At 43.0% G+C, this 20,028-nt stretch overlaps 1 protein-coding gene and 1 pseudogene across 3 annotated transcripts in view; both read left to right on the top strand.

Moving 5' to 3' along the window:
* SEPTIN14 (septin 14) overlaps positions 1-20,028 on the top strand; it is a 59,909-nt gene that overhangs the window by 28,115 nt on the left and 11,766 nt on the right. The window lies entirely within an intron of this gene.
* On the top strand, positions 13,735-16,318 carry LOC149120481 (histone-lysine N-methyltransferase EHMT2 pseudogene; annotated as a pseudogene).

Below are 20,028 nucleotides of genomic sequence, written 5' to 3'. Positions count from 1 at the left end.
TGTTCTTTTGTTATGTTTATTTCAACTTTATTTCTTCTCTACTTTTAATTATTTTTCCCTCCTATTTGATTCGGTTTGTTCTTATTTTCCTAGGTCTTTGAAATGCATTTTTAGTCATTTAGTTGCTGTGTTTGCAATTTTTTTTGTTGTTGTTGTTGTGAAAGACAGGATTTTATTCTTTTTAACCACTGAGTAGTATTCCATCGTGTGTGTGTATATCACAATTTCTTTTTTTTTTTTAAACTTTCATTTAATGAATATAAATTTCCAAAGTACGATTTATGGATTACAATGGCTTCCCCCACATACCGTCCCTCCCACCCACTACCCTCCCCTTTCCCACTCCCTCTCCCCTTCCATTCACATCAAGATTCGTTTTTGATTATCTTAATATACAGAAGATCAGCTTAGTATACATTAAGTAAGGATTTCAACAGTTTGCTCACACAAAAACAAAAAGTGAAAAATAATAGATGATTTTTTTAAAATGATGATGAAATCAGATCAGACCTATTGTCATGTTTAATCCCAGTGAGAGTCAAGTTGGGAGTTGACAATTTCTTTTTTTTTTCTTTTTTTTTTTCTTTTTCTTTTTTTTTTTTTTTTTTACAGAGGATCAGTTTAGTATACATTAGGTAAAGATTTCAACAGTTTGCACCCCCATAAAAACACAAAGTGAAATATATTGTTTGAGTACTCGTTATAGCATTAAATCTCAATACACAGCACATTAAGGACAGAGATCCTACATGAGGAGTAAGTGAACAGTGACTCCTGTTGTTGACTTTACCAATTGACACTCCTGTCTATGGCATCAGTAGTCTCCCTATGCTCCAGTCATGAGTTTCCAAGACTATGGAAGCCCTCTGAGTTCTCCGATTCTTATCTTGTTTAGACAAGCTCATAGTCAAAGTGGAGGTTCTCTCCTCCCTTCAGAGAAAGGTACCTCCTTCTTTGAAGACCTGTTCTTTCCACTGGGATCTCACTCGCAGAGATCTTTTGCCAGAGTGTCTTGGCTTTCCATGCCTGAAATACTCTCATGGGCTTTTCATCCAGATCCGAATGCCTTTAGGGCTGATTCTGAGGCCAGAGTGCTATTTAGGACATCTGCCATTCTATGAGTCTGCTGAGTATCTCACTTCCCATGTTGGATCACTCTCCCCTTTATTTATTCCATCGGTTAGTGTTAGCAGGTACTAGACTTGTTTATGTGCTCCCTTTGACTCTTAGTCCTTTCATTATGATCAGTTGTGAACTGAAATTGATCACTTGGAATAGTGAGATGGCATTGGTACATGCCACCTTGATGGGATTGAATTGGAATCCCCTGGTATGTTTTTAACTCTACCATTTGGGGCAAGTCAGCTTGAGCATGTCCCAAATTATACATCTCTTCCCTCTCTTATTCCCACTCTTATGTTTAACAGGGATCACATTTCAGTTAATTTTTAACACTTAAGAATAACTGTGTATTTTTTTTTTTTTGACAGGCAGAGTGGATAGTGAGAGAGAGAGAGAGAGAGAGACAGAGAGAAAGGTCTTCCTTTTGCCGTTGGTTCACCCTCCAATGGCCGCCGCGGCCGGCGTGCTGCGGCCGGCGCACCGCGCTGATCCGATGGCAGGAGCCAGGAGCCAGGAGCCAGGTGCTTTTCCTGGTCTCCCCATGGGGTGCAGGGCCCAAGCACCTGGGCCATCCTCCACTGCACTCCCTGGCCACAGCAGAGGGCTGGCCTGGAAGAGGGGCAACCGGGACAGAATCCGGCGCCCCGACCGGGACTAGAACCCGGTGTGCCGGCGCCGCTAGGCGGAGGATTAGCCTAGTGAGCCACGGCGCCGGCCAAGAATAACTGTGTATTAATTACAGAATTCAACCAGTCATATTAAGTAGAACAGACAAAAAAACTACTAAGAGGGATAATGTATTAAGTTGTTCATTAACAGTCAGGGCTATGCTGATCAAGTCACCGTTTCCCATAGTGTCCATTTCACTTCAGGAGGTTTCCTTTTTGGTGTTCAGTCAGTCGTCACCGATCAGGGAGAACATATGGTATTTGTCCCTTTGGGACTGGCTTATTTCACTCAGCATGATGTGTTCCAGATTCCTCCATTTTGTTGCAAATGACTGGATTTTGTTTTTTCTTACTGCGGTATAGTATTCTAAAGAGTACATATCCCATAATTTCTTTATCCAGTCTACTGTTGATGGGCATTTAGGTCGGTTCCAGGTCTTAGCTATTGTGAATTGAGCTGCAATAAACATTAGGCTGCAGACCGCTTTTTTGTTTGCCAATTTAAATTCCTTTGGGTAAATTCCAAGGAGTGGGATGGCTGGGTCGAATGGTAGGGTTATATTCAGGTTTCTGAGGAATCTCCAGACTGACTTCCATAGTGGCTTGACCAGTTTGCATTCCCACCAACAGTGGGTTAGTGTCCCTTTTTCCCCACATCCTCGCCAGCATCTGTTGTTGGTAGATTTCTGTATGTGAGCCATTCTAACCGGGGTGAGGTGAAACCTCATTGTGGTTTTGATTTGCATTTCCCTGATTACTAATGACCTTGAACATTTTTTCATGTGCCTGTTGGCCATTTGGATTTCCTCTTTTGAAAAATGTCTATTGAGGTCCTTGGCCCATCTCTTAATTGGGTTGTTGGTTTTGTTTTTGTGCAGTTTCTTGATCTCTTTGTAGATTCTGGTTATTAACCCTTTATCTGTTGCATAGTTTGCAAATATTTTTTCCCATTCTGTCGGTTGTCTCTTCACTCTCCTGACTGTTTCTTTTGCAGTACAGAAACTTCTCAATCTGATGCAATCCCAATAGTTGATTTTGGCTTTGACTGCCTGTGCCTCCCGGGTCTTTTCCAGAAACTCTTTGCCTGTGCCAATATCTTGAAGGGTTTCTCCAATGTTCTCTAGTAACTTGATGGTGTCAGGTCATAGATTTAGGTCTTTAATCCATGTTGAGTGGATTTTTGTGTAAGGCGTAAGGTAGGGGTCTTGCTTCATGCTTCTGCACGTGGAAATCCAGTTTTCCCAGCACCATTTATTGAATAGACTGTCCTTGCTCCAGGAATTGGTTTTAGATCCTTGATCAAATATAAGTTGGCTGTAGATGTTTGGGTTGATTTCTGGTGTTTCAATTCTGTTCCATTGGTCTATCCATCTGTTTCTGTACCAGTACCATGCTGTTTTGATTACAACTGCCCTGTAGTATGTCCTGAAATCTGGTATTGTGATGCCTCCGGCTTTGTTTTTGTTGTACAAGATTGCTTTAGCTATTCGAGGTCTCTTGTGCCTCCATATAAATTTCAGCACCAATTTTTCCAGATCTGAGAAGAAGGTCTTCGGTATCTTGATTGGTATTGCATTGAATTTATAAATTGCTTTTGGGAGAATGGACATTTTGATGATATTGATTCTTCCAATCCATGAGCATGGAAGATTTTTCCATTTCTTGGTATCCTCTTCTATTTCTTTCTTTAAGGTTTTGTAATTTTCATCGTAGAGATCCTTAACGTCCTTGGTTAAGTTTATTCCAAGGCATTTGATTGTTTTTGTAGCTATTGTGAATGGGATTGATCTTAGAAGTTCTTCCTCAGCCATGGCATTGTCTGTGTATACAAAGGCTGTTGATTTTTGTGCATTGATTTTATACCCTGCTACTTTGCCAAAATCTTCTATGAGTTCCAATAGTCTCTTAGTAGAGTTCTTTGGGTCCCCTAAATACAGAATCATGTCATCTGCAAAGAGGGATAGTTTGAGTTCTTCCTTCCCAATTTGTATCCCTTTAATTTCTTTTTCTTGCCTAATAGCTCTGGCTAGAACCTCCAGAACTATATTGAATAGCAGTGGTGAGAGTGGACATCCCTGTCTGGTCCCAGATCTCAGTGGAAATGCTTCCAACTTTTCCCCATTCAATAGGATGTTGGCCGTGGGTTTTTCATAGATTGCTTTGATTGTATTGAGGAATGTTCCTTCCAAACCCAGTTTGCTTAGAGTTTTCATCATGAACGGGTGTTGTATTTTATCAAATGCTTTCTCGGCATCTATTGAGATAATCATATGGTTTTTCTTCTGCAGTCTGTTAATGTGGTGTATTACATTGATTGTCTTGCACACATTAAACCATCCCTGCATACCAGGGATAAATCCCACTTGGTCTGGGTGGATGATATTTCTGATGTGTTGTTGCATTCTATTGGCGAGAATTTTATTGAGGATTTTTGCATCTATGTTCATCAGGGATATTGGTCTGTAATTCTCTTTCAGTGCTGCATCTTTTTCTGGCTTAGGAATTAAGGTGATGCTGGCTTCATAGAAAGAATTTGGGAGGATTCCCTCTTCTTCGATTGTTCTGAATAGTTTGAGAAGAATTGGAGTTAGTTCTTCTTTAAATGTCTGGTAGAATTCAGCAGTGAATCCATCTGGTCCTGGGCTTTTCTTTGTTGGGAGGGCCTTTATTACTGTTTCAATTTCTGTCTCAGTTATGGGTCTGTTTAGGTTTTCGATGTCTTCCTGGTTCAATTTAGGTAGGTTGCATGTGTCCAGGAATCTATCCATTTCTGATAGGTTTCCCTGTTTGCTGGTATACAGTCCTTGTAGTAATTTCTGATGATTCTTTTTATTTCTGTGGTGTCTGTTGTTACGTTTCCTTTTTCATCTCTGATTTTATTGATTTGGGTCTTTTCTCTTCTTTTTTTAGTTAGTTGGGCCAATGGGGTGTCAATTTTGTTTATTTTTTCAAAAAACCAGCTCCTCGTTTGGCTGATTTTTTGGAATGTTTTTCTTGATTCAATCCTGTTGATTTCTTCTCTGATTTTAATTATTTCTCTTCTCCTACTAGATTTGGGTCTGGTTTGCTGTAGGTTTTCTAGATCCTTGAGGTGAATTGAAAGCTCATCTATTTGGTGCCTTTCCAATTTCTTGATGTAGGCACCTATTGATATAAACTTTCCTCTTAACACTGCTTTTGCTGCGTCCCATAAGTTTTGGTATGTTGTGCTGTTATCCTCATTTACTTCCAGAAAGTTTTTGATTTCTCTTTTGATTTCTTCTGTGACCCATTGTTCATTCAGGAGCATGTTGTTCAATCTCCACGTGTTTGCATATGCTCTAGGGATTCCTGAGTTGCTAATTTCCAACTTCATTCCTTTATGGTCTGAGAAGCTGCATGGTATGATTCTAATTCTTTTGAATTTGCTGAGACTTGCTTTATGGCCTAGTATGTGGTCAATCCTAGAGAAGGTTCCATGTACTGCTGAGAAGAATGTAAAATCTTTAGCTGTAGGATTGAAAGTTCTGTATATATCTGTTAGATCCATTTGGGCTATAGTGTCGTTTAAATCTACTGTATCCTTGTTGATCTTCTGTCCTATTGATCTGTCTATTTCTGAGAGTGGAGTATTGAAGTCCCCCAGTACTATTGTATTGGGGTCTAAGTCTCCCTTTAAGTCCGTTAACAAATCTTTTAGATAAACCGGTGCCCTGTAGTTAGGTGCATATACATTGATAATTGTTATATCTTCCTGTTGAATTGATCCCTTAATCATTATGTAGTGTCCCTCTTTGTCTCTCTTAACGGTTTTTGTGGTAAAGTTTATGTTGTCTGAAATTAAGATGGCTACGCCTGCTCTTTTTTCATTTCTGTTGGCATGGTATATCTTTTTCCAGCCTTTCACTTTCAGTCTGTATGGATCTTTGTTGGAAAGATGTGTTTCTTGTAAGCAGCAAATAGATGGGTTTTGTTTTTTAACCCAATCAGCCAATCGGTGTCTTAAGTGGACAGTTCAGGCCATTCACGTTCAATGTGACTAATGAAAAGTGGTAACTTTGCCCTGCCATTTGCCAAAGATAAGTTCTAATATATGCTTTGAATTCCCTGTGATCTTTTGCTGTGAGCTTTCCTTCCTTGGTTTCCTTCCTTTACCTTCTTTCATATGATGACCGTGTTTCTTTGTTTCTGTGTGTAACACATCTTTAAGCATCTTTTGCAGGGCTGGACGAGTGGCAACAAATTCTTTCAATTTCTGTTTGCTATGAAAGGTCTTTATTTCACCTTCATTCACAAATGATAGCTTTGCAGGATATAATATTCTGGGCTGGCAGTTGTTCTCTCTTAGTACCTGGGCTATATCTCGCCATTCCCTCCTAGCTTGTAGAGTTTCTGATGAGAAGTCAGCTGTGAGTCTGATTGGAGATCCTCTGAGAGTAATCTGACGTTTCTCTCTTGCACATTTGAGGATCTTTTCTTTATGTTTCACTGTGGAGAGTTTAATTACAACGTGTCGTGGTGAGGATCTCTTTTGGTCGTGTTTGTTAGGGGTTCTGTGGGCTTCCTGTACTAGGATGTCTCTGTCCTTCTCCAAACCTGGGAAATTTTCTGCTAATATCTCACTAAAAAGGCCTTCTAATCCTTTCTCCCTCTCCATGCCTTCAGGAACTCCTAGAACCCGAATGTTGGGTTTTTTAATAGTATCCTGAAGATTCCCGACAATATGTTTTAGAATCCTAATTTCCTCTTCTTTTCTTTGGTCTGACTGTGTCCTTTCCTGTTCTCTGTCTTCTAAGTCCGATATTCTCTCTTCTGCTTCACCCATTCTGTTTGTAAGGCTCTCTATTGTGTTTTTCATTTGATCTATTGAATTCTTCACTTCAGTCACTATCCCAGTTTCCTGTTGTACTAGTTGTTTCGTTTCATTTTGATTCCTCCTTAATATTTCATTTTCACGAGAGAGATTTTCTATCTTGTCCATTAAGGATTTCTGTAGTTCAAGAATTTGTTTTTGAGAACTTCTTAATGTTCTTATCAATTTTTTGAGATCTGCTTCTTGCATTTCTTCTATATCATCATCCTCATAATCTTGAATTGGGGTGTCTTTTTCATTTGAGGGCTTCATGGTGACTTCCTTGTTTTTATTACCTTGGTTTTTGCGTTTGTTATTTGGCATATTGGAGATATTTGGTTTCTTCACTGTGGTGCTTTTTCTTGTTATACTATGACTCTAGATTAAGTGGACTATCTGTTTTTGATGGAGCCTTAGGGCTTGAGATGGGTGTGGCCTGAGAGCTCTGTTTGGTGTGCCAAAGGTGACACTCCCAGGTTAGGCGTGGTAAACCTCTCTCTCTCTCTTTCTTTTTTTTTTTTTTGATTCAAAAGGGAAGTTATTCTGCACAGCTGGACGAAGTTGGAGGTAGTTAGCAGGCAAATGATATACCCACAGGAGCCAGAGATCAGAAGCTCTTTCCCAAGGACCACACAGGGAATCTGTTCGGCCCTCAGAGAGGGCTCAAATTCTCCTTCAGTCTCCCACTGGGTTGCCAAAGTTACGGAATTATAGCGTCTCTGGAGAGTGCTCACGTGAATTCCGTGAGTTCTCTCCCCCACCGTCTCTTTTTTCACAGTCTCAGTTCAGTAGCACCACAAATTTACTAGGTCCTAATCTCCTGTTAATTCGCCCCGCCCAGAGTCAGGTTTTTCTGCTAGGCTCAGGGCCGGTGCAGACCTGAGGTCGCTCTGCTTATGACGTATGTCCAAGATGGCGCCTGCTCTTTGTCTTGCTCTCCCTTGAGAGGTGAGCGGAGAGAGAGAAACCCGTGTCCGTGCCAGTCACCCTCTCTCTCTTCCAGTTAGCCTGGTGAAGTTCCCCCTGCCCCGGGGGTCGTTCCCTCTAGTCTCCTCTCTCCGCTTGCCTGCCGGTGTCTCGGGCTATTGAGGTTCGGCTCACCTCGCGTTCCAGCGGCTTGGTCCCGTGGCTCGGCTTGCGCAGCTCGGTTGCAATTTTTTGATGTACTAATTGCTATAAACTTCTCTCTTAACACTGCTTTTGCTATATCCTACAAGTTTTGGTATGTTGTGTTGTCATCTTCATTTGTTTCCTGGAGTTTTTTTTTATTTCCTGGCACACTGTTCATTCAAGAATGTGTTGTTAGTGTTCATACTTTGCATATTTTCTACAGTCCGTTAAGTTGTTAATTTCCAACTTCATTCCATTGTGGACAAAGAGATACATGGTATGATTTCAGTTTGTTTGAATTTGTTGAATCTTGCTTTATGGCCTAGCACATGGTCTGTACTAGAGAAAGTTCAAGCACTGATGAAAAGAATGTGTGTTCTGCAGCTTTAGGATGAGATGTTCTATAGGTGTCAGTTAGGTCCGTTTAGTCCATAGTGTAGATTAGCTCTGTTGTTTCTGTGTTGATTTTTAGCCTAGTTGATCTGTCCATTGATGAAAGTGGGATGTTTAAGTCTCCTATTATTATTGTTTTGGAGCCTGTGTCTCCCATTAAATACATTATCATTAGTTTTAAATAGCCGGATGCCCTGGAACTGGGTGCATATACATATCTCCCTGTTGAATGGGACCCTTAATCATTACATAGCACCCTTCTTTGTCTCTTTTAACAGTTTTTGTGCTAAAGTCTATTTTGTCTATTGTAATGGCTCCTCCTGCTTGTGTTGTCTTTACTTTCCATTGCCATGGAATATCTTTTTCTATCCTTTCACTTTCAGTCTGTGTGTATCATGTTAGTGATGTGCTTTTATTGTAGGCAGCAAATAGATGAGTTTTGTTTTTAATCCAGTCAGCCAGCCTGTATCTTTTAACTGGAGAATTTAGGCCATTTATATTCAAGGTTATTATTGATAAGTAATTATCTGGTCCTGCCATTTTTTCCCTTAAGTATACCTATTGTTAGTTTGGAATTTCCTTTGTACATTTACTATATTTTCTGCCTTCACTCTTTCATATTGCTGAATCTGTATTTCTGTGTATAGCAAGTCCTTAAGTGTCATTTGTAAGGCCTGGTAAGTGATTACAAATTCTTTGAATTTCTGTTGTTTTGGATGGTCTTCATTTCACCTTCATTTATAAATGAGAGCTTTGCTGGGCAGAGTATTCTGGGTTTACAGTTTTTTTCTTTTAGTACTTGGACTGTGTTTCTCCATTCTCTCCTATCCTGTAACCTTTCTGTTGGGAAGTCAGCTGTCAGTCTAATTGGAGGTCCTCTGCAGGTAATTTGGTCTTTCTCTCCTACACATTTTAAAATCTTTTCTTTATGTTTTCCTGTTGAAAGTTTGACTATAAGGGCCAGTTCTGTGGTGCAGTGAGTACGGGTTTAAATCCTGGCTGTTCCACTTCCAACCCAGCTCTCTGCTATGGCCTGGGAAAGCAGAAAATGGCCCAAGTTCTTGGGCCCCTGCACCCACATGGGAGACCTAGAAGAAGCTCCTGGCTCTTGGCTTCGGATTGATCTAGCTCCAGCCATTACAGCCACTTGGTGGGGGTGAACCAGTGGATGGAAGATCCATTCTCTCTCTCTCTCCCTCTCTGTAACTCTGCCTTTCAAATAAATAAATAAATATTTTATTTTTTATTTATTTATTTTTGACAGGCAGAGTGGACAGTGAGAGAGAGAGAGAGAGAGAGAGAGAGAGAGGTCTTCCTTTGCCGTTGGTTCACCCTCCAATGGCCGCTGCAGCCGGCGCACTGTGGCAGGTGCACCATGCTGATCCGATGGCAGGAGCCAGGTGCTTCTCCTGGTCTCCCATGGGGTGCAGGGCCCAAGCACTTGGGCCATCCTCCACTGCACTCCCTGGCCACAGCAGAGAGCTGGCCTGGAAGAGAGGCAACCGGGACAGAATCCCGTGCCCTGATCGGGACTAGAACCTGGTGTGCCAGCGCCGCAAGGCAGAGGATTAGCCTAGTGAGCCGCGGCACCGGCCTAATAAATAAATCTTTTAAACAACTGCATGAGAGCAAAAAAAAAAAAAGGAAGTTTGGCTATAATGTGTTGTGGTGAAGCTCCTTTCTGGTCATGCCTGCACTTGAATGTTCCTATCTTTAATCAAATTAGGGAAGGTTTCTGCTATTATTTCATCAACTAGGACTTATTATCCATTCTCTTTCCTCACCTTCAGAAACTCATAAGACACATATGCTAGGTTGTTTGATAGTATCCTACAGATCTTGAACAGTATTTTCAGTTTTTAAATTTTTCATATTTTTTCTTGTTGGTTGAGATATTTCCAAGGATTTGTCTTCTTTTTCTTTTTTTGTTAAGACAGTGGGAGAACCATTTTTTTAAAAATTTATTTATTTATTTGAAAGGCAGAGTTACACACACAGAGAGAGAGTTAGAGACAGAAGGAGAGAGAGTGGAAAGGGGGAGAGTGAGTGGGAGAGAGAGAGATATTCCCTGTGGGGGTTTCCTCCCTAAGTGGCTGCAATATCCAGGACTGGGCCAAGCCAAAGCCAGGAGCCAAGAACTCCCTCAGAGTCTCTCGTGTGCCTGATAGGGGTCCTAGCACTTGGTTCATGTTCCACTGCTTTCCCAGGCACATTAGCAGGAAACTGGATGGGAAGTAGGGCAGCCTGGGCTTGAACCAGTGCCCATATGGGATTTGGATTCCCATGGCATGTTTCTAGCTTTACTCTTAGGGGTAAGTCTGAGTGAGCGTGTGCCAAACTGTGCACCTCCTCCCTCTCTTATTCCCACTCTTAGTTTTTTTTTTAAAGATTCATTTATTTTACTTGAAAGTCACAGTTAGAGAGAGGAGAGGCAGAGAGAGAGAGAGAGAGAGAGAGAGGAGTTGGGGAGAGAGGGCTTCCATTCGCTGGGTCACTCCCCAGATGGCCACAATGCTGGAGCTGCACCCATCTGAAGCCTGGAGCCAGGAGCTTCTTCTGGGTCTCCCATGTGGGTGCAGAGGCCCAGGGACTTGGGACATCTTCTACTGCTTTTTCAGGACATAGCAGAGAACTGGATCAGAAATGGAGTAGCTGAGTCTCGAACCAGTGCCCATATGGGATGCGGGCACCACAGGCAGCGACTTTACCTGCTACACCACAGCGCCACCCCTCCCCCTCTTATTTTTAACAGGGATCAATTTTCCGTTGAATTTAAACACCTAAGAATAATTGTGTGTTAATTAAAGAGTTCAACCAATGGTATTAAGTAGAAAAAGAAAATACTAAAAAGAATAAAATAGTAAGCTGTTCCTAGATAGTCAGGACAAGGGCTGATCAAGACATTGTTTCTCATAGTGTCCATCTCACTTCTACAGGCACCTTTTAGGTGCTCAGTTAGTTTTCACCGATCAGGGTGAACATATGATATTTGTCCCTTTGGGGCTGGCTTATTTCACTCAGCATGATGTTTTCCAGATTCCTCCATCTTGTTTCAAGTGACTGGATTTCCTTTTTTTTTTTTAATCGCTGTGTAATATTCTATAAAGAGAACATATCCAATCTTCTGTTGGTGGGCATTTAGGTTGATTCCATGTCTTAGCTATTTTGAATTGAGCTGCAATAAACATCGAAGTTCAGATAACTTTTTTTGACTTTAATTACCCTTGGGTAAATTCCAAGGAGTGGGATGGCTGGGTCCTGTGGTAGGGTTATATTCAGGTTTCTGAGGAATCTCCAAACTGTCTGCCATAGTGGCTTTACTAGTTTGCATTCCCACCAACAGTGGATTAGTGTGCGTTTTTCCTTACATCCTCGCCAGCATCTGTTATTAGTTGATTTCTGTATGTAAGCCATTCTATCCGGGGTGGGGTGAAACCTCATTGTGGTTTTGATTTGCATTTCCCTGATGGCTAGTGATCCTGAATTTTTTTCATGTGTCTGTTGGCTGTTTGGATTTCTTCTTTTGAAAAATGTCATTGGCCCATCTCTTAAGGACTTTAAGATTTTTTTAAATGGTGGAATAATATTCCCTTGTGTATATGTACCAAGTTTTCTTTACTCATTCATGTATTAAAGGACATTTAGGTTGATTCTCTATCCTGGATATTGTGAATAGAAGTATTGTACACCTTTTGTTAAATATATTTATAAGTATTTTATTTTTGATGCAATTGTAATTAGAATTATTATTATTTTTAAAAGAATTACTTTTATTTATTTGAAAGAGTTAGAGAGGTAGAGGCAGAGAGAGAGGTCTTCCATCCACTTGTTCACTCCCCAGATGGCAGATGGAGCTGAGCTGATCTGAAGCCAGGAGCTTCTTCCTGGTCTCCCACATGGGTTCTTAGGCCATCTTCCACAGCTTTCTCAGGCCGTAGCAGAGAGCTGGATCAGAAGGGGAGCAGCTGGGACTTTAACTGGTGTCCACATGGGATGCTGGCGCTTCAGGTCAGGGCTTTAACCTGTTGCGCCACAACGCTGACCCCATAACTAGAATTATTTTATTAACTGCATTTTAGGTCTTTTATTGTGAATATATGAAAATGCAGTTAATTTGTGTATACTGATCTTACATTCTTCAGTCTTGCCAAATGCATTAATTAATTTTATAGTTTTTAGTGGATTCCTTAGGCTTTTCTGTTCATAAGATCATATTATATGTGAATAAGGATAATTTTAATCTTATTTTCAAACCAGATGCCTCTGGCTAGAATCTCTAATGCAATGTTTCATAGAGGTGGTGATTGGATATCCTTAGCTTTTCCTGATCTTATGGTGAAGTCTTTCACACATGGCATTATAATGCTAGCTGTAGTGTTTTCATAGACACTATCATCAATTTTAGGAAGTAATCTTCTTTTTAAAATTAAGGTTTGTTTAAAAGGAGTGACAAAGAGAGAGGGAGAGACAGAGAGAGGAGTCTTCCATGCACTGGTTCATTCCTCAAATGCTTGCAACAACTGGGACTGGCCCAGATTGAAGCTGGGAACCCAGAACTCCTGCCACGGAGCTGGTGGGAACCCAAATACTTGAGCTACCATCCAGTGCATCAGGCACATTAGTAGGAAGCTGGATCAGAAGCAGAGTGGCCACCACATAAACTGTGATATGATGAGATATAGGCCTTCGAAACAGTGGCCCACAATGTCACAACACCTGCTCCTGAGGAAGTTCCCTTCTGTTCTTAGGTTTTGGGGCAGTTTGTCATGAAGATTTATCGTTTATAATTTGTCAGTTTTCTCTAATGAAATGATCATGTGGTTTTTGTTTTCATTCTATTGATTTGATATATTCAATAAATTGATATTTAGATGGTAAACAATTTGCATTTCTAGTATAATTCCATTTGGCCATAGTGTATTAATTTAAAATATATACTGCTCTATACCAGTATTTTCTTGAGGAGTTTTTTTTTTTTTAATTTTTTTGACAGGCAGAGTGGACAGTGAGAGAGAGACAGAGAGAAAGGTCTTCCTTTGCCATTGGTTCACCCTCCAATGGCCGTCGTGGCCGGCGCACTGCGGACGGCGCAACGTGCTAATCCTATGGCAGGAGCCAGGTACTTCTCCTGGTCTCCCATGCGGGTGCAGGGCCCAAGCACTTGGGCCATCCTCCACTGCACTCCCTGGCCACAGCAGAGAGCTGGCCTGGAAGAGGGGCAACCGGGACAGAATCCGGCGCCCTAACCGGGACTAGAACCTGGTGTGCCGGCGCCGCAAGGCAGAGGATTAGCCTAGTGAGCTGTGGCACCAGGGAGTTTTTTTATCAGAGATATTGGCTTCTTAGTTTCTTGTGATTTCTTTCATTTATCAGTGTAGTTAGAAAATGAATTGGGGAGTGTGCCAGGTTATATTTATTGGAAAGGTTTGTGAGGAATTGACATTTCCCTCTTTAAAAATTTTGTTGAATTTAGTGGGGAAACTGTTCATCTCTTTGTGTATGATTTTTTAAAATTCTAACTCACTCCTTCACTTGTTACAGTTTATTATTATCTGTGTTTTTTGACTCAGTTTGGTAATCCTTATCTTCTAAACTTTTTTCATTACCTCTATGCTGTATAATTTTTTGAAGTAAGATTTTTGAGCATATTCCTGTATAATCCCTTTTATTTATGTAAAGTTGATAATGATATCTGTTTCATTTAAATTCTACTAAATTGCGAATTCTCTTTTTATCCTATCAGTTTCATTGATTTTTGAAGGCTTTGAAAGAGTCTGATATTCCAGTGTTTGTATCTATTCTATATTTCATTACCTTCTACTTAAATCTTTATTATTCCCTTCCTACTATTTTCAGGTTTGGTTTGATTTTCTTTTTGTAGTATCTTAAAGTGAATGGTTAGATTACTTACTTGAGATCTTGTTTCTTCTTTATACAAGCCTTTTTAGCTATAAATTTTCCCCTAAGCATTGCTTTGTACATATACTTTAAGTTTTTGTGTCTTTTGCCTTTATTTCTATTAATCTTGGTGTATTTATGTTCTCCGTTCTGTTTTGGGGTTTAGACTGTTGTTTAATTTTCACATATTTGTGAGATCGGAGGGGGCACGGGTGGCCGTCTTGCGGACCGAGGACTTCCTGGCCAGGGGGGCCCGGCCTCCCTTGTTGCTGGCCACCAGCCCCTTCCTCTTGGCAACAGCGGGTCCGGCCTTGGGCGCGGCCGTGTGGGAGGCGTGCCGTGCTGGGTCCTTGCGCGCGGGGGCGTCGTCCTCCGGTGGTCGGGCAGACTTGGGCCGGGGGGATGGGGGACCTCCCCGGCTGGCACTGCAGTGCCCGTGCCCCCAACCCTGGCCCAGGATGCCCCTGGGAGAGCGGACACGTCCCAGCCCAGCACCCAGATGCGTGGGCATGGGGAGCCACAGCGCCCACCCTGCGACCCCCTCGCGGACACCATCGGCAGTTCCGGCCCCTCTCTGACCCTGCCCAATGGAGGCTGCCTGTCAGCCATGGGGCTGCCACCAGGGCCAGGCCTGGAAGCCCTGGAAAAGGCCCTGGTCATCCAGGAGTCAGGAGGAAGAAGCTCCGGTTCCACCCCTGGCTGCTGTACCTGCTGGTGAAGCAGGGGGAGCTGCAGAAGGTGATCCTGATGCTGCTGGACAGCCTGGACCCCAACATCCAGAGCGACAGCAGAGCGAGCGCACGCCGCTGCACGCAGCCGCCCAGAAGGGCTCCGTGGAGATCTGCCACGTGCTGCTGGAGGCTGGAGCCAACAGCAACGCCATGGACAAGCAAAGGGGACACCTCTGATGGAGGCCGTGCTGGACACCACCTGGAGGTGGCGCGCTACACGGTGCAGCGAGGCGGCTGTGTGTACAGCAAGGAGGAGGATGGCACCACCTGCCTCCACCAGGCAGCCAAAGTTGGGAACCTGGAGATGGTCAGTCTGCTGCTCAGCACGGGACAGGTGGACGTCCGTGCCCAGGACAGTGGGGGGTGGGCGCCCATCATCTGGGCCACGGAGCACAAGCACAATGAGGTGGTTCGCATGCTGCTGACGCGGGGTGCCGACGTCACCCTCACCGACAACGAGGAAAACATCTGCTCGCATTGGGCCTCCTTCACTGGCAGCGCTGCCATCACCGAGGGCCTCCTGAACACCCGCTGTGACCTGCACGCTGTGAAGTACCACGGGGACACGCCCCTGCACGTCGCTGCCCAGGAGAGCAACCACGACTGTGTGCTCCTGTTCCTGTCCAAGGCGCCAACCCCGAGCTGCGCAACAAGGAGGGGGACACCGCGTGGGATCTGACCCCGGAGCGCTCTGACATGTGGTTCACGCTGCAGCTCAACCACAAGCTCTGGCTCGGGGTGGGCAATTGCGCCATCCGCACGGAGATCATCTGCCGGGATGTGGCTCGAGGCTACGAGAACGTGCCTATCCCCTGTGTCAATAATGTGGACAGGGAGCCCTGTCCTGAGGATTACAAGTACATCTCAGAGAACTGCGAGAGTTCACCATGAACACTGACCCCAGCATCACACACTTGCAGCACTGCACGTGTGTGGACGACTGCTTCAGCTCCAACTGCCTGTGCGGCCAGCTCAGCATCCGATGCTGGTGTGATAAGGACGGGCAGCTGCTCCAGGAATTTAACAAGATCGAGCCGCCCCTGATTTTCGAATGTAACTGCAAGAACCAGGTGGTGCAGAGCGGCATCAAGGTGTGACTGCAGCTCTACCGGACAGCCAAGATGTCTAGGGGGTCCACGCCCTGCAGACCATCCCCCAGGGCACCTTCATCTGCGAGTACATTGGGGAGCTGATCTCCAATGCTGAGGCCAACGTGAGCGAGGATGACTCTTATTTCTTCGACTCAGACAACAAGCTGCTTCATCAACCACCTGTGCGACCCCAACATCATCCCCATCCATGTCTTCAAGCTCCACCAGGACCTGCGATTTCCACACATTGCCTTCTTCAACTCCTGCGACATCAGGACTGGAGAGGAGCTAGGATTTGACTATGGTGACCACTTCTGGGACATCAAAAGCAAATATTTCACGTGCCAGTGTGGATCTGAGAAGTGCAAGCATTCAGCCAAGGCCATTGCCCTGGAGCAGAGCAGCCTGGCCCGGATGGATCCTCACCCCAAGCTGCTGCCTGAGCTCGGCTCCCTGCCCCCTGTCAACACCTGAGCCTGGACCAACCCTGCCTCCCCCACCCCCACCCTGCGCCCAGCAGCCTCCTCTATCATCTGCCCTCTCCTCTCCCACTACCCCGGCACACATTCCTGGACCAGAGACCCCAGCCTGGCCTTGGAAGTCTGACAGCCCCGTCCCCCAGAGCTGGTTCCTCCCTGGGAAGGGGGCTTCAGGGCTGGCCATCCCCTGTTCCCCATCCTCAGCTCACTTCTTATGAATTGAAATTGGGCCTCAACGCCAGCTGGTTTCTTTTCGTTTTCAGTAAATGTTGGGTTTGGCAACAAAAAAAGTTTGTTTTTGTTGTTGGTTTTTTTCCCCCATATTTTTCTTTGAAATTCTTGGTATAATGTATCCACGACTTAGTATGTATCTAAGAAACAACACTTATAAGTTTATCAATGACTAAACTAAAAAAAATCCTGTGTACTGGTTTGCATTTGTATGAGTGGCATATTCTGAAATCTGCTGTGCTTGTATTGTGACTGTCACTATTTTTACATAATGCTATTTTACACAATGCCATGTTGTTACTCATAGCACTCTGACCTACTTTCATGTGGTAGGTTCTTCTCAGGAACTCAGTTTAACTATTATTTATTGACATATCGTTGCCTCTGAAAAGATTCTACTGGCACAATTTATCATTAAAATTTTGAATCAAAAAAAAAGAGAAAAGTATGAAGTTCACAACTGTAAAACAATGTAGTCCTCCATATATTCCTACGGACTTCTAACGGTACAGCTTAACAACTAGCCATAGGACCCCAAAATCTCTTAAACTAGCTGATATGAATAGCAGCTTAAGTGTTATAAAGATCAAATAGATAGGAATAAATGGTTAAAGAGATCATATAAGTAGAACTAAGTGATTGGAAATAAGAATAGACAGAATTAAAAAAGAGTGAAGACTCCCAACATGGGAAGCAGTCCATACAGCAGACTCATAGAATGACAATTGCTTTAAGTAGCACTGTGACCTCAGAATCAGCCCTTAGGGCATTCCAGTCTGGCTGGAAAGCCCAGAGGAAACATTTCAGGCATGCTAAGGCAAGACACTATGGAAAAAAATGTCCTACATAAAGGGCCCCTGTGAGCGAGACCCCAGTGGAAAGAAGTGGCCTCCAAAGAAGGGTGTACTTTTTTCTGAAGGGAGAAGAGAACTTCCACTTTGCTTATGGCCTTGAGCTAGTGGATGCAAAAGGCTTCCAAAACTGAGGTGGCTCATGTCAAGGGCCTTGAGTGATCACTGATGTCATACTTAAGAGTTATTTGTTAAATGAACAAGAGTCACTGTGCACTAACTTCCTGTGTAGGACCTCTGTCCACAAAGAGTTGTATCATGAGACTTAATAGTAAAACTTGATCTCAAGAATCACTTCCATTTTTTTAAAGACTTATTTATTTTATTTGAAAGTCAGAATTACACACAGAGAGAAGGAGAGGCAGAGAGAGGTCTTCCTTCCAATGGTTCACTCCCCAGTTGGCCGCATTGACCGGAGCTGCGCCTATCCAAAGCCAGGAACCAGGAGTTTCCTCCAGGTCTCCCAAATGGTTGCAGGGGCCCAAGGACTTAGGCCATCGTCTACTGCTTTTCCAGGCCATAGCAGAGAGCTGGATCTGAAGTAGAGCAGCTGGGTCTTGAACTGGCACCCATTTGGGATGCCGGCACTTCAGGCCAGGTCGTTAACCCACTGTGCCACAGCGCCGGCCCCAAGCATCACTTTCTTTTAGTGTATTAAATGGAGGATATTATTATGTCTCATAAGTTAAATCTAAGAGCTCACAAAAGAGGTATCATCCTTAGGTCCATCTTTAAAGGCAATTAAGTTTTGAAAAGGAAAGGAGGGAGAGGAAGGAAGGGAAAAGAGAAAGGAGAAAAAAGTGAAAACACCTTAGAGAAACAATAACATAGAACAGCCCTTGTCTAGACTACTGAGGAAGAGTTCTGTTAGTTTTTTATTCGATTTTTTCTTTTTCTTTCTTTTTCTTTCTCAGACTAAACAGGAGAGGGAGGAGGAGTAGAAGAGAGGACAGGTACAGAAGAATTACTGTATTCCTAATGTTATATTTATGAGATGCATACAAATCAAATAAAGAAAATTCGATTAACTTCAAGTGAACACAGAAATAACTTTATTCTCTGATAGACGGAAGTAATTTCAACTATCAAACATGTCTTTCAACTGAAATGTAAACCACATGAAATTAAAAATGTGATAGAAGACATCAACTGCAGAAGAGATGAAACATAAGAAAGAATCGGCTACTGAAGATAGGTTGTGAGAATACACAGAAAGAGAAGGGAAAAATAAAAATTAGCCCAAAGGAATGAGGAAAGTTCCTGAGAACCTTGTGACAGTGTGGAAAGAGCAATGGTTTCAGTGATTTGTCTTCAAGAAGGGCTTGAAAATGGGAAGGGGTGGAAAGTGTATTTGATAATACACTTTGTGTACAATTTGTAATACAGGGAGATAGACTCCACTAAATAATATTAGGGGACTTAACAGCCCACTTTCATAAGTGGGCAGATCAGCCAGACAGAAAATAAGCAAAGAAACAGCAAGTTTATTGCAACCTGGATCAGCTGGATCTACGAGGCATCTGTAGAACATTCCATTTAGCTGCAGAGTGCACATTCGTCTAAACACATGGAAATTCTCCTGGATGGAGCACATGATAGGTCACAAAACAGTTGTCAGCAAGGTTTTAAAACTGGAATCCATATCAAGTATCTTCGCTAAAAACACTACAATAAAAGTAGACAAAATAACAAAACACTTTGGAAACAATAAAACTTCAGAAATTAAATAATGTACTCATGAACAAACAACTGATCAAGGAAGAAATTAAGAAGGAAGTTAAAAATTTCTTGAAATGAATTAAAATATTGGGGCCAGTGCCGTGGCTCAGTTGGTTAATCCTCCGCCTGTGGCACTGGCATCCCATGTGGGTACCAGTTCTAGTCCCGGCTGCACCTCTTCCAGTCTGGCTGTCTGCTGTGGACTGGGAAGGCAGTGGAGGTTGGCCTGGGTGCTTGGACCTCTGCACCTGTATGGGAAACTGGGAGGAAGCACTAGGCTACCAGCTTCGGATTGGCGCAGTTCTAGGCATAGCAGCCATTTAGGGGGGTGAACCAATGGAAGGAAGACCTTTCTCTCTGTCTCTCTCTCTCACTCTCTATAACTCTACCTGTCAAATAATAATAAAAAATAAATTAAAATATAATGTGCCACGACCTGTGTAATACAGGTATAGCAGTGCTAATAAGGACATTTAGAGTAATTAATGCGGCATAACAAACAGAAATATCTGAAGTAAACAAGTTACCACCTCACCTTACAGAACTAGAAAAACAAGAAAAAAATCAAACCCAAAAGTAGTAGAAGAAAAGATGTAATAAAACTTATAGCAGAAATAAGGCCAATAGAGGCTAAGAAAACATAGCAAAAAGTTAACAGCTGTATTTGTTTCTTTTTAAAGATTTATTTTATTTATTTGAAAGAGTTACAAAGAGACAGAAGGAGAGGCAGAGAGAGAGAGGTCTTGAGAGAGAGAGAGAGAGGTCTTCCATCCACTCATCCACTGGTTCACTCCTCAGTTGGCTGCAACAGTGGAGCTGTGCCGATCCAAAACCAGGAGCCAGGAGCTTCCTCCGGGTCTTCCCATGAGGGTGCAGAGGCCCAAGGACAGCAGAGAGCTGGACT

Source organism: Oryctolagus cuniculus, chromosome 19, assembly GCF_051225735.1.
Source record: "Oryctolagus cuniculus isolate XC-2025 breed Fujian yellow rabbit chromosome 19, ASM5122573v1, whole genome shotgun sequence".
In the NCBI taxonomy this organism is placed as follows: domain Eukaryota; kingdom Metazoa; phylum Chordata; class Mammalia; order Lagomorpha; family Leporidae; genus Oryctolagus; species Oryctolagus cuniculus.
The sequence above is the reverse complement of the archived record's forward strand: the minus strand, read 5'-3'. Positions and strand labels throughout refer to the sequence as shown.